The 15061-nt window shown below is 39.0% G+C and overlaps 1 protein-coding gene across 11 annotated transcripts in view; it reads left to right on the plus strand.

The window, feature by feature from the left end:
* Positions 1-15061, plus strand: part of RALY (RALY heterogeneous nuclear ribonucleoprotein) — a 248357-nt gene that overhangs the window by 143969 nt on the left and 89327 nt on the right. The window lies entirely within an intron of this gene.

Here is a 15061-nt window from a genome sequence, read left to right on the forward strand (position 1 = left end):
CTGGTGCCTGCAATAAAAGCAAATTGCCCTGTCCTTGGCTGTTCTGCTGTTAGCTCCTGAGTGCTGATTGTGTTTGTAGAGGGAAATATATTGCTGTGATCTGGGTGAAGTTCTGACACATAGTCCTCATTGCATGATACAGTCTGTCCAACATTCACTGCAAATCACATGAGGTCTCAACCAAGAACACAGCATCTGAACACAAAATTGGTGCACGTTTTACTTCCTTCATATAGCACTCTTACCACAATCAGCAGCCAACCTTAACCTCCATATTCATGCAAAGCATTCTATAATTTGAGCCTATTCACTTTTATCATAAGCTTTCTCCAAATCAACAGGAATGCATACTTTTTTTCATAGTCATACATTTCTCGATAACCTCCTGAAGAGCAAATATTTGTACATCCCTGCCCAGCATAAAAGCATTCTAAACTTCCCAAAATTTTGCTCATTTTCATTTTGCATATTCCTTTGATCAGAATTCTGCCAACCACTTTGCTAGGCAAACTAATCCCCCTGTAGTTTTGCATTCAGTCTTTTTTGTCTACAGGAACAATAACAGCATTCTTGCTGTCATCAGACACAGATGCAGTCTTAACACAGACATTAAACAAGCTACACAGCCTCTCCATAAAGCCCACTGGATCCATATTTTCACATTTCTCCAGTCACACCATCTATACCTGCAGCCTTATCATTTTTCAACATTTTTGTCAATTTTTTCTTAGACACAAAGATTGTTAGCATTCTTTGCAGACACAAAGATTGTTTCAGTTCCATTCTTCAACACAGCATTATCATTATTCTTCCTGCTACAATTCTTTTTAAAAAACAATCATTATCAATCTGTCTTCTTGTAGTTCAAATGCATTGTTCTGTGTCCTGCATCTGCAATGAGAGAAAGCAAGTCTTGGCCTTCTTCTTTGTAACATCCTTTCAAATATTAAGAATGTTTTTCTATGCTTTTATAATAGGACCCCAGAGAAAGTGAATCAAAGGTGGAAAGTACTACAGTGCTCCCATTCCTCTGGTGTGCCTTTAGTGTACACTTCATGTGATAAAACTACATGCACTTTTAACCTTTCATCACACATAATCACACATATAGATGGAGATTGTCCATTTTCTGGTACCTCACTTAGTCATGCTGTAAAAAAAAGGGACAAGTCTCCATACTGATGTCATCCTAGGATAGGCAAGTGACTTTTCTTCTGACATGACTGCTCAAAATCTTAAACTGAAAAAAATATATATATTCTTTTGACAATTTGAGATGCCGAAGCTCCATAGAGCTTATGTTTAAGAATGTTGACCAATTCCAAGCCCTGTGGCTCTGATCTCTCTTTCTACACTGATCTTGGGTGAATTCAATCCTAGATCTAATCCTTTATTGTCTAGATCCTGAAATGTTTGGGAAATGGTTGTAACCAAACACATATTGCTAGTGTGAGTGGTGTCTCACCCAGGGCCAGAAGTAAATCCATAAAAATAAAAAATTCTACAAAGTACGTTGTACTTTGATGAGTGTACATTGAAATGATTTTTATGTTGCCATACAAATATTCCTCTATGTGTGTGTGCGTGTGCACGTACAGTACAACTCACATGGCTTGTTTCAACTTTCAGAAAACAGCATAAATCTTGACCATGCCACTTATCTAAGTCTGCAGTACTGGGTTTATATGGTGATAATCTCATCGTTTAAATACATTCGTATGTAATTAATAATATCATCATTCCATCCTTAAGCTTAACTGATTTTGAAAGCAGGCTTGTATGTTTTATTATGGAGTGAATTCTCAGATATTTTGATCTGAGATTGTCAATGTAAAATAACAGTGTTTGAATAGTGGATTCATGGAAAGTCAGAATTCTCTGTCCATAGCCTTTCTTCCCTAATGGAGGTTGGTACCTGCTATGAATGCTCTCATAATAGCTGAGTTCATACATCACAGGAAGCCAGGATGTGTTTGTTTGGTTTTGACTTACCATGTTGTTAAAATCCGGCTATTTTGGTTTATGGAGTATTGTTCATGATTTCATGTATTGTATAAACCCAGCCAAGTAAGGCTCCATTATAGCTAGAGTTATAGTCCACAAAATAAGCAGGGTGACATAGTACAAATAAAATAAATAATAATTGTAAACATAAAATCATAATCACAGTAAGTCTGACAGAGAGGCAGTTAAGGGATAAAACATATAGTCAGGCAGTGGATGCTTTCTCCCAAAGAGGGGGATAAAAAGACAAATGTTCACCTGATGCCAACAGAAAAGGCCCTCACTTGTATCCCCAAACAGTGTGGCTCTACTCAGACATGGGAAGCTCCTGCGCATGCACACACAGAGATCTTAATATTCAAGCCTTGCTGGCTGGGGAATTCTGGGAGTTGATGTCCACACATCTGAAAGCTGCCAAGGTTGAGAAACACTGGTGTAGAAGTTCTCTAGTTTAGGCCTCTCTGCTTTGCATTTCAAAACAACTCTTTCAATCACTCATGCAGACTTGGTAGGGGGTGTAGGCTTGTTTGACATAAATGTACCAGTCTTCTACTTAGGAGACCAAGAGACCTGTCTGAATATAAGCATGGTAAATATTAAAAAAGAACTAAGGCTAAATAAATAAATAATAAATCTTAAGGCTTGAACTCCAACCTTGCCATGCCAGATGTTCAGGAGTTGGGTGGGAGGGCAAAGGTTGGCGGGGAATCCACCAGTCACAGCTCTGAAACTTCTCACCTTAAACTGTGTGAGGGCAGCAATGTTGCCCAGCCTTGTTGCTGGGGAACAGTAAAGTACAATTTAGGTCAATATATTTTCCTCCTGACTCAAGGATGGGAGGAAAGCACATTAAAGTGCCTGTGAGGAAAAGTTCAGGGCTCCCCAGCCTACCTTAGTCTGATGAAAAACTAGGCAAGGGAAAACACTTATGATTTTTAATGCACAGACAGCATTTTAAAAGAATGTACATGATATTTCTATTCTGTGTTAAACTCACACACAGCCCCAAAGAATATTCTCCATTTCATTCTAGGCATATCAGGGAAGCAAGAATACTGAACTATTCCCAATTCCTTTGGATAAAAATTCTCAGATAAAAATAAAGAGATCTGCCAAACTCAGCTTCCTGCGTAAGTGCTTTCTAGCCACAAGCTGCATGGCACACTGGAGAAGAAAGGAAATAGAGCTGATCCTGAGGAGTTTATTTGCTATAGTGCCTGAGAGCGAGTGAGCAGAATCATATAGAAGGCATGCACTCAGACTGGAGTTAGATGGCTTTGGTGAGGCCAAGGAAAAGGGTGATTCAGTGCTATCAGGTCCAAAGGAGTGAAGAATCTTTCATGCAAATACGTGGTTTACGTTGCTATAGAAAGTGTGTAAATAATAGATTCCCCATCCCTCCTTTGTTTTTATTGAAGAAGAAAAGCACCATATGGTAGGTAACTATGTGTTGGGGGATAAGTAAGTAGGCAGGCAGGCAGACAGACAGACAGAATGCCGATCTGTTTGTTCAAGTTATTCCTTGAGAATCTTTGGCAGATGCTAGTGTGACAGGTGGCCCCTAAAATGTTCAACTTCCCTTCCAATAACTCTTATATTTTCATTTGCAGTACCTAACTGATATCTAAGAGCAATCAGTTATTGTAAGGAATCAAATGTGACAGTTCCTTATCTAGATTAGAACCATCACATTGTTATTAGATCAACCAATGAATTTTTGCAAAATTGGTGAGGACGTCTTCCATGAGCTGCATCATGGGGGGATCCTGTGTTACTGCTAATCTGAGGATAGATGGGAAAAGCAAACTTCTATTGATGTGATGATTTCTGGGCCCTGATGACACAGTTATTACAGCACTTAACCTCAACCTCCCTAGATATTTTGAACAAGCCTCTGTCATTCCACACCAACATCTTGACTAGGAATTGGGCTGTAATGCAGTATATCTCAAAGATGTCAGGCTGGGAAAGTAGCAGCTTTCTATACAGAAAACTGAAGGGAAGGATGAAGATGCTGACAACATGATAACATCAAGTTGTCTAGTTAGAGCATCTGTGCTTGAAAAGGTCATCTATGATAGTCCTTGTGATGATGATTCATGAAGTCCTACTCTGAGACTTGGAGAGCCAGTGAATAAGATGGACTTGGGACCAGGGAGACACAGAGCAGGTCCATTCTCAGCCATGGAAGCTCATCAAGTAAACTGAAAAGCTGAAGAAGGGAATACAGCACTACAGAGACCAATTTGAATTCCTGGAGGCAGGAACCTAACAAATAAGGATTAGCAGTTAGGAAGGGAGTGTGTGATCATTTAAGTCATGGGTAACACTTGCAATAATTCTCCCACACTAGATCTTGTTGGAACTGGCCTTCAGATGAAGAAGATGGCTAGACTTCAAAATAACACCGGACAATGATAAAAGTCTTTCCTTGTCAACGAGTCTTCTTGGGCTCTTTATTGCATTAAGTCATGCTATTATGTTATGTTTCTTGCTATTATGAAGGACAGTCTTGCATTAGCAGCATACAAATAGCAGTAAGAAGTGTAATAACTTCCTCTAAGCTATCATGCTCAGCACACCCAGAGCTTGAAATTCCACTCTTGGGTTCTTGAAGAAAAAATCTCTATGAGAAGTTTATTAAGATAATTACAGCAGAAATTGTGACTCAAGATTACATATTACCTTATGAAACATCCATAGAGGACATTGTAATTTGGAATAAAAGAGTAGTCACTTGGATGGACATTCAGCTGAACTCATATAAGGCCCCAAATCTGAAGGGGAGAAATATGCTTTACAATCAGATCTAAGTTAAATTCATTACCACTGACAATTCACAGACATCTCAATGCTAGGAACAATGGTCCACATGTTCTCATGTGTATTTAATAAGTCCTTTGTTGTTCTTTCACAGCAGGTGGCAACAGCTAGCTGACCTTGGCTGATCTCAAAAGTTAAGTAGTATCAGTCCTGATTGGTACTTAGATGGGAGACCTCCAGAAAATTCCTGGGGTTGTAAACTAGACTGGGAAGTAAACAAAAAAATAAATAAATCCTGGAAGAAGTCAGTAGTAAAAACCAGTTCCATGGTTTTGCAATGAATGCTACATGGACACATCCAGGTAGTCACTAAGAGTTGATTAGAAAGAATCTTTACTTGTCCATTTAGGGTTTTTTTGTTTTCTTTGGCCTAGCAGAACAATATCTAGTGTGCTAGCGCCTCCTCTAAATGTTTAAGTTCAACTCTTATTTCACGTTGGCTGGCACAGTGCTGCAGATCTGGACCATGAGGGCGTCATCCATGCCCATTCTAGGGTCAAATTATCATCATCATCAACAACAACAGCATTCATATGTCATCTTAAATACTAGCACTTGGCAAACATTAATTAGTCCTCTGAACACTGCTGTGAGCCAAAGTAGCCTTGCAGGAGGCAAAGATATAAACAATGTAGCTGGAGATAATAACATACAGAAGGAGAATTAATATGGTTGCCCTTGTGCCAAGTCAGAGCAGATGTTCAGAGCTTTGCCAGTTGACTTCTCAGCATGGGTGAAGACAGAATGCCTTTTCTAAAAGTAATTTGTTTTAATTTACAATATTTAAAAGTGAAATGGTAACAAAAAGCAAATAAAACAACCCTGTCTTTTTCAACATCCATGCCAATGTTCTGCCAAACAATGAATGAAAAGTTTCTACATGTACAAGCCTTTAACTGGAGCTCAAATTAAACAAGAACTAAGATCTGGAGTCAGCATTATAGTTCTCAGCATGGCAAATATACTCCTATCTTCTTTGTAAAGTAAAGGAACATTTAATAATAAAATGGACATGCAACAAAACACTGAATCTGTTTCAAGTATTTGTCACTTCTCTCTTCCATCCTCCTCTCAAACTACCTTCAGCTATGTTTGAATGGATATCCACAAATAATCTACCGGACTCTCTTTAAAAGCCTTTTCTCCTCAGGGAAGAAACCTAGGGACAGCCACCCCTCCTGTTAAATTCCCATGCCCTTCTTTCAACTTTCTTTCATTTCATGTCCTAGCTACTAGTTACAGTGGGGCAAAAAAGTATTTAGTCAGCCACCAGTTGCAAGTTCTCCCACCTAAAAAGATGAGAGAGGCCTGTAATTTTCATCATAGGTATACCTCAACTATGAGAGACAAAATGGGGGAAAAAATCCAGAAAATCACATTGTCTGATTTTTAAAGAATTTAAAATAGTTAGCAAAGGGACTTCACTCTGATCTCCTTTCCTTTCCTACTTTGCATGTTTCCATGTAACTTGTCTCCTATTGGGTGGGCTGATGTTCATCACATCCTTCATCTCTCCACCCAGTTCTTTTTTTCTCTTTTGACTCTGCCCTATGAAGTTCAGGAACTTGCCTGACTCACTCCCTTTCCCTAATGGAGGAGAACACTCTACAACCTCTTAGCTGCAGATAGACTTAAGCAATTCAGGCTTTCCTATCACTGTGTTATTTCCTAAATGCTGCTTATATTTAATTTTCTTTCATACAAACCCCAGCCTTAAGAATACTTTCTTATAAAAGTGGTATTACAGACTTAAATGTTCTCTCTCCACACATTCTTTCAACTATCTATCTGCTATCCAACAGTCTGGAGAGACCATGAAGGGCTTCTCAGATACTGGGGGAAAGAGTTTAAAATTGTTCCTCACTGTGAGTGCATGCCACGTTTTTCTAGTGCTTGATGAAAAACAATTCAGTGGCTGGGTCCATACCACAATGAAGCCATGGTTTGTTTGAACCATGGTTTGCTGAATAAGGAATGGTGGCCTGGTTCACACATCACATTAATCCATAAACTATGGCTTCCAAATGGAAATGGTTAGTTTTACATATCACTCTAGACCAAAAGCAAACAAATCAATTTAGGATTTAGTGCAGTATTTACATTAAAGGAGAGAGTACAGGATGTACAAAATTCCAACACTTTTAAAATGTTAAAAAAAAATAGGATGAGAAATGGAGAGTTTTGCCCCCAGTGAGAACTAAATGTGTACTTGTATGAAACGTAGGGTTCTTATAGGTATGTAAATACTTCTCTCTTGCCTGCAGATGCTGCTGCCTTGATATCATAATGATTAGCCTGCATTCCCGGAGACTGCTGTTAATAGGAATAATGGCTGTTGATAATATAATAATACTCTAGATTTTCTTGAGAAAATTCAGATCCAGTTCTTACATTTACACTTCCTAGGTTTGAGTTCTTATTTTTTTAAAAGACTGTGAATTTATATGGCTGCCCATCTCACACAAGGTGACTCTGGGTGGTGTACAACAAAAATATGGTGGGGATACACTCTTTTGAAACATTCCATACTGAAATAGTACTTTCCGAAATTATAATTTTGCAAATGTGTAAATAGAAATGCTGAAATGTGCAGCTTCTGTCCAGGCTTTTTTGGGGAAACCCTAGAAAATCTTACAGATGTTCTGGAACTGTGATGGAATGGAATTATGAAGGCCAGACTCAGGGAGAAAAACGTTTCCTTTCATCTCCTGAGGCGCGAGGGAAAGGTAAGAGGATGAGACTGGCACCTCCCTGAGGAATTCACAATGTTGTGGCTGGCATTACTTGAGAGCTGGGGTTTCAGTCTGGGAAGATTCTTGCTAGAGGTTGTAGCTAATAAACATTGCTGGACTGAATTTACATGGTCTCTTGGAGTTCTTTGGGCTAGGCCTGACATCAATCTTCCCAGACTGAAACCCCAGCTCCCAAGTAATGCCAGCCACAACATTGTGAATTCCTCAGGGAGGTACCAGTCTCATCCTCTTATCTTTCCCTCGCGCCTCAGGAAATGAAACATTTTTCTCCCTGAGTCTGGCCTTCATAATTCCATTCCATCACAGGAACACAGTTCATCTGTAGACAAAAGTGTCCCTTTACAACAGGCAACTACAAATTGTGAACAGTAATATCTAATACTGTTTACAGACAAAAGAGAGAATGCCTATTGAAATAATTTTATCTGGATCAAAAAGATTCCATGTTCCACAAACCTGAAATACTATATGCTGGTTTTAACTCATACCCTAAGGAAGAAAATAGAGAACCCAGGCAGATATGCCATGGTATTGTTTTGTTACATTCATTAGATCCTTACTTCTAGGCTTCTCCAACATGGTTCCCTTCAGATGTGTTATACTTGTCATTAAATATATAAGTATCTAAGCTGAATCCTGCAGGATCAGGCCATAAATTCATTAATTTAACATTCTTTGTCAGTTAGTATGCAACTGGAAAGCTGTAGTCCCTGTCCACTGTCACTTTCCAACAATCTGTACTGAAGACATGTTGCCTCCAGGAGTTCTTATAACCTGGGAATTCTAGGGTTATAGAACTAGACTAGGGAGTTGAAAAATCTTGGAGGAGATCACCAGGAATTGGGCTTGACTGTAATGAGTCTTTATCTTAAACACCAGGTAGGAACATCTGAAACCAGTTCAAGTTTCTGAATGTACTTCAGAAGACAGTCACACACATCATAAAGTACAATTATCCAAAGCATGGATAGCAGTGACAAGATCATGGTGGTATGGTAGAGCATGGTACAGTGAGATATTTTTAATAAATAAAATGTTATTAAATGTTATTAAATTTCATTAGTGGAGCAGTCCACTAGGATGTTAGGACATGGGCTGAAATAAAAACATGGGTTGAGTCAGGCTTTATATCTCATGCATGCACACACACACAGAGGGAGAGAGAGAGAGAGAGAGAGCTTTCTAGCTCACCTTCATCTTGGTTTTACAGACATTTTTTTATCAAATATTGGAAATATCTGTCTAGAGAAAATACTAATTCCATTATCCAACACTAAATTATTTCAGGGCACCCAGAGCAATATTAAGATAAAGATGTGGACAGCTAGAAAATCTTGCATCTGTTCTGTCCTCTTTTCCTTCACAAAACTAAGTGGGGATGCTTAGAAAGGGTATATCTGGCAGGAACAGGATTCAGGGCCAAATTCAAAATCCAGCCTTAAACAGTTAGGTTTAAATTGAGACAGACTGACTATTTTTGAGTAGGGGAATTTTGCTTTTTAACCCCTCTTTTCTTTTTTTAGACTTCCTTATTTTAAATATAATGTAATCTGTGGGTGGGAGGGAAAGGCAAAATTAATCTTGAGTTTAGAGTACTTATTCACTCAAGTAGCTGCCCAATGAGATATACCTGAATGCAATTAGAGTTCCCAATGAGTGGCTTTGGGCCAATCACGCTCTCTTGGCTAAATCTATTCAAAGGGCTGTTCTTGTGGGGAAAAATTAGAAGAGGGACTACTGCATATAACAACTTGAATTCCCAAAGGAGAGTTGGAATTGAATAACCATATTTATTTCTTAATATAAAAGGAAGAGCAACCGTTAAGTTCTCCAGGCAGACCTTGGAGAGAGGAAACTCGCTGGTGAGGGAGTAAGAAGTATTAAAGTTACTTCTTCTGGGAAAGGAACAATAAAACCATGGCATCTGTTCAGCGGATTTAATATTTGCATGTAAAATACATAAATATGAGATCTCATAAACCAGGACAAGTATCTGCTGTGTGTATCACAAGTGAAGAGAGGGATTTCCCAGTAGAAAAAGATTTCATGATTGAATCTCTTGGTTCATTCTGGGATGGACCATAAATCTTTAGTGCATTCCTGACTTGACCAAAATTCTGACTACCATACAGTAACAGAGTTATCATCTTTTGCTAAAACATATTTTGTTCAATTAACTGACATGGTCTTTGGCCACAAAATAAGCTAAGCTATAAACCATAGTTTATAAAACACAAGTGCTATATTTGCACTATAGAGTAAGTCACAAACAAATCATATGATGGTTTATCATCGCCTGAAGGCTCACTTTGCTGAAGTGAAAACCTGGCCACAGGCTCCTGGACCTCCTCTAAAGAAAATTAGGTTGATGTACATAAGTACTGGTATTAAGAGAGAATGGGAGTAAAAGCATTTTTCTGCTATTACCATGAGAGCAAAGTATCCATAAGGAACAGGACGTATTGTGTGTCATTTCATGGAGGAGGGAGACTTAGCTTCCGTTTCTGAACTGCCAGGGAGAATTCATTGTTATAACTGAAGAGAATATAACAAAGGGTGAGGAGTATAGACTAAACTGTGCTAAATTCACCCAATACTCCTGGTTAGTGTCCATGGATACACACTGCCTTTTACTGAGAAAGAGGATAAAAGCAGAGATGCCATTTTTCTTGCAGCCAACATTGAGGTGATTTTGCTATGCAGCTGTTTCTCATCAAACTTGGTGACCTATCCAGACCTCCTTTTTGCGATTCAAGAATTTTGTGCATCTGTGCTACAGCTATGCCAAAAACCCTTGATTCTCTTTGGTATAAGAGGGACTGGGAGAGAAATTTTGTCAGGCTTTCAAAATTCTGTTATTGTACCCTGCAACAGTAGAGTTCCAGTAGTCATTGTGGAGTCTGTTTCCTGACCTGGTCTACCTCAAAAGGCTGACACTTACCAAGAGGTACACATCAGTGTTCTCTCTTTCATCATACAATCCCACCCAATAATCTTCAGCCTCCTTGGCTTCCCAAATTTCAGCTACATCTCAAGGATAGACATCAACAGGAATTCCTTTGATGGGGCTTTTTGAGATGGGGAAAAAGGGCCAGCCAGGGGGTTCTGGGGTGATAGAGTGACACCCTCTTCCACTTTTATTTTGAGCTCAAAAACACCACAAAAAGAAATCCATTTTTTTTTCTAAAGTACTTAAAGAAAGCTGTTAGAAAAAGAAACCTCATTTGCCCAAAAGTGTTCAGAAAATTGGAAGACAGATTTGTGTACTCTATTCTTCCAAATACTAGAAATGTGCACTTACGAATAAATGATTACAGTCCAGAAAATAACTAAAACCAGAGGTTAGGCAACCTTAAGTGTTTGGTTGGCAATATAAAAAATCAGGAGAGTATGTCATTCATTGTTATTCTACCTACAATCCCTTTTTGGAACTACACAGTTGCTTTAGCAATTAACTATGATTCCTGAGTTCTAATGCTGATGCTGTATGCTTTTCAGGACTGCTGTGAATTATCCCAATGGGGGGAGAAAAGTGAAAAGTACCTTGCCAACTTCCTTTTACCACTGCCAGATACTTATTTTAAAGACTTGTTAGTGGTCCCTACTACATAATAAACCATCCGATGCAGTAAAACAGTGTTCCTCAACCTTGGCCACTTGAAGATGTGTGGACTTCAACTCCCAGAATTCCCCAGCCAGCATGGGGAATGGCATGGCTGGCTGGGGAATTCTGGGAGTTGAAGTCCACACATCTTCAAGTGGCCAAGGTTGAGGAACCCTGCAGTAAAAGACTGAAGTTCAGTCCTGACTGAAAGATTACATTTTTGCTAGGCTGCACACTAAAAGTGTCACACAACCAGCACAGTTCTGCCCATTATTGCACTTCCTCTCCCCAACCCCCTCTCATCACCATCCTGCAATCTTAACCATGCAAGATTTAGCATGCAGCATCCTGATACATCAAACAACTCATGCTTGACTTAAGGCCTTCTCTTTGTCAATTTAATTACATACGTGTGGGTGTGTGTGTGTGAGAGAGAGAGAGAGATTTTTTAAAAAAAGAATACAAACTAATATAAAGTAGGAAAAAGAAAGAAATCAAAGAGAAAGCTAAAAGTGCAAGAAAGGAAAACAGTGAAAGAAAAATGAAAAAGAAAGAAAAAAGATACAAAGAAGTAGCTTCTGATTTTCTTTACAGCAGTTATAAGTACAGTTATAAGTTTACCTCATCCTCTATGGTTACAACATACCTCTCTTCTTTTTATAATCGATTCTATCTAATCATCAAAACCCTAAATCGTAACTTCGTTTTTTCTGTTTCACACAAAAAGTTCTACAAGTTTTGGTCAATTTAAATTAAAGGGCTAAAATTATTCCTACATGCCATCTAGCTGAAGGGGTGCAATGCTGTCACTCTATCATTGTTTCTGCTTCGAGGCAGGGAGAGGGGAAAGGCAGTCTTCATGATGTTTAGCAAAGGCTGGCTGTTAATGGATGGGATGCCTCAATATTCCTTTCTGAAATTTGATCCGTTCAATCATGGCAATGAAAGTAACACAAGAGTATTGTTTTCCTGACCAAAAAGGGCACAGAGAACTCAAGGTTAGAAAACCAAAATCATTCTTCTTTTGCTTTCCCAGCAACAGTTACTGTTAGAGTGAATAATTGCAGAGCAGCAGTGTCAAGACAGGCCTAGTTTCTACTTGTAGTTCCTTGACAGTAATAAAATATGCACTCTGTGGCCATGAAAATAAAGCAGGAATCAAATTTCCCAGTAGCCTACAGAGACTTCAGAAGGGAAACTACTGAGGACTATCATGTTTTCACCTGTAAAACCTTCTTTTTTTGAGTCCCATTATATAAGGATGAATTGTTTAATGGGATGAATTCACCCATGGGCAATCTTATAAAGGCTCCACACTGTTTCAAAGTTCATTGCATTATATTTGTGTTTATTGTTACATTGTGCTCACCTTTGTAAACTCTCTGTTCACACACGCAACTTCATGTAAAAATGTCCTTCTCTTTTAAACGTATTTAATAACCACATATAACACAGCCAAATACATACAGTATGGACCATATATTTCTTTTCTGTGAATGTTGGTGAATATTTTCTGAATATTCTGTGGGGCAAATATATGATAGATATTTGATTAGCAGCAAGGCCTGAATTGAATTTGGAGAGATCTGTGTGTGTGTTTTGTGTGTGTTTGTCCATTTTGAAATGTTGGTGGTATGTTGTAATTCCTGAGTTATAATAAAAGAGGATGTATGTATTCTGCAGTGCAGAAATGTTCGGAATTGGAAGCTTGTCCTCTGTAGATAATTATGGGAAAAGGATATAGTGTGAGAAAAGTGGGGACAAAAGGAGGAGGAAAGATAGATGAAAGGATGAGGAATTCAGTGCAACTTCATATTTTACATCGTGGCAATCCTGAATTAAATAAGACTAAGATATAAAATAAGGTATAATTCATAAAAGGATGTTGAATACGTTTTGTATGAAAAAATGAGGAGGCAAAGTATGCTACAGCCACACTTGTACACTCACGATGTCTATACTCTGGCATCGTTTTTTTTAAAAAGGATTTTTCTTCTTGCTGATGATAGCCAGTTGGGGATTATGGAGCCAGTATTAGGACATCATTTTTTTTAACACGATAACATCACAAAGCCATATCAGAGGTGAAACAAAAAACATTTTCCCGCAATTCCACAAGGACCCCACATTATCATCCAAATGGATAGATATGTTTTGCAGGGATGGAGTTTTTCATGAAAAATATTCACCCACTTTTATTGATTTAGCTGCAGAGGGTTTGGTATCTGCTTTAAAACAATACCCATTCTTATGTACTAACTAAAATAACAGATGTGTATTAGCCAAAACCTGACACTCGCTGCATTCAATAGTTATTTGTGTGCTAAACTTCAGTGGCTGAATATTTCACAGTAAACAATGTAAGTGGGTAATTTTGGATACTGAGCTTAATATCCTTCTGATTGATTGTCTGATTGATTGATTGAGTAACTGATTTAAAAGTTTGTTTGCCATTTCTCAGGCCCTCAGATCGGAGTCTTTCCCAGACCTGAGAGGCCAGAAGCTAAAGCCCAGATGTTCTGCTTTCCAAGCAGAGGCTCTATTGATGAGCCCCAGCCCTTCCCACAGGTCTTTTAAGGGTGGAAGGGGAAACACTGATGTTCTTACCCATAGGTTGGAAGATATAGCTTCACCATGTTGATTAAAAAAAAAAAGTTTCGCAAATGAGCATAATATAGTTTCCTTGTTATTTGAATTTTATATTACACCAATATTTTTGGAATTATATATGTGTTCCTGGAACTGCAGGCTGCGTCAGATAGTACATTTATTGGTCATTTGGAAAGGTCTAATAGAAGAATCAGAGAAGAGTTTGTTTAAGTTGGGAGAGGGAGTTGTTATGGCTCAGGAGTCTGAGCCCCAAAAGATGTTGCCCTGTCTTGGAGTTACTGGTCCCCAGTTTGGGAATCTGATAAAACCAGTTGACTTGACATCCCAGCTCAGAATGGGGGCTCAGCCTTTGAGGGACATCTGCCCTACCACCTCCCAAAGTTTACATCCATGGCTGAGAGACTGTGATTTAGGCCAGCCCTACCAGATAACCCATTAGTGGGAGTGGGGGGAATGGTATATGACAACCCTGTGGAGTAGTCCTGCTGTGTTGGCTTTTCCTTTTTTTAGGCTAATAGCCACATCACCAGGGAGCATTAGAGAGTGGGAGGAAGGGAGGTGCTTGAGTGTCTCTCTTTCTTGCCTCTGCACTGCCACCCCCTGCTCTGTCTGCCCCTCTTCACCAGAATGCTGGTCTGAGTTAATCTGAACCTGGCATGGTCAGCTTGCATTTGGGAGATATCAGTTTCTCCATCAATATGAAAAGGTTTCTGATCAAGAAGTTGAATAGTCATCCTGAGACTGAATTGACTCCATGGGCTATACTGTAACTGTTACTCCATGGCCTGTACTGTGGTGTTATGGAGGAACAAACAGCTGTCGGTACCTTTAGTGCACGTACACCAGACGTTGCTCAACTGAGAATGTGACTAAGGAAGGAGTGCACTCACTGGTTAAAGCTTTGAAAGAAATGACAAAGTGGAAACCAGGAATGTATAGGTACTTTGTAACTTGGAAGCAACCATATGAGTGGCTTCATTGTGATTTAAAACTGGGCAGTTTATTGCAGCATTTGCTGCTCAGCCAGTCAGACAAATGCTCCTTTTCCAAACACAAGAAACAGGATGCGTATGAAGCCTTTGTTCAGACTGTTGTCTCCAGCTGGAAGAAAGTGCCGGAGAAATTTAACAGCCATCAGTATTTAATTGCACTGTGCAGCTGCCTACATTGTAGCAGCTAATAAAGCTGTGTTAAACATTTGTTCCAATTTTTCAGAAGGCAAACTGGAGGCAAGTGTAAGAGGCTGAAACAGTACTGCTGGTCATCT

The sequence above is a fragment of the Python bivittatus genome, unplaced genomic scaffold (genome assembly GCF_059951505.1).
Source record: "Python bivittatus isolate LINGU-HERP-01145 unplaced genomic scaffold, Pbiv_v1 ctg000700_np1212, whole genome shotgun sequence".
Lineage (NCBI taxonomy): Eukaryota > Metazoa > Chordata > Lepidosauria > Squamata > Pythonidae > Python > Python bivittatus.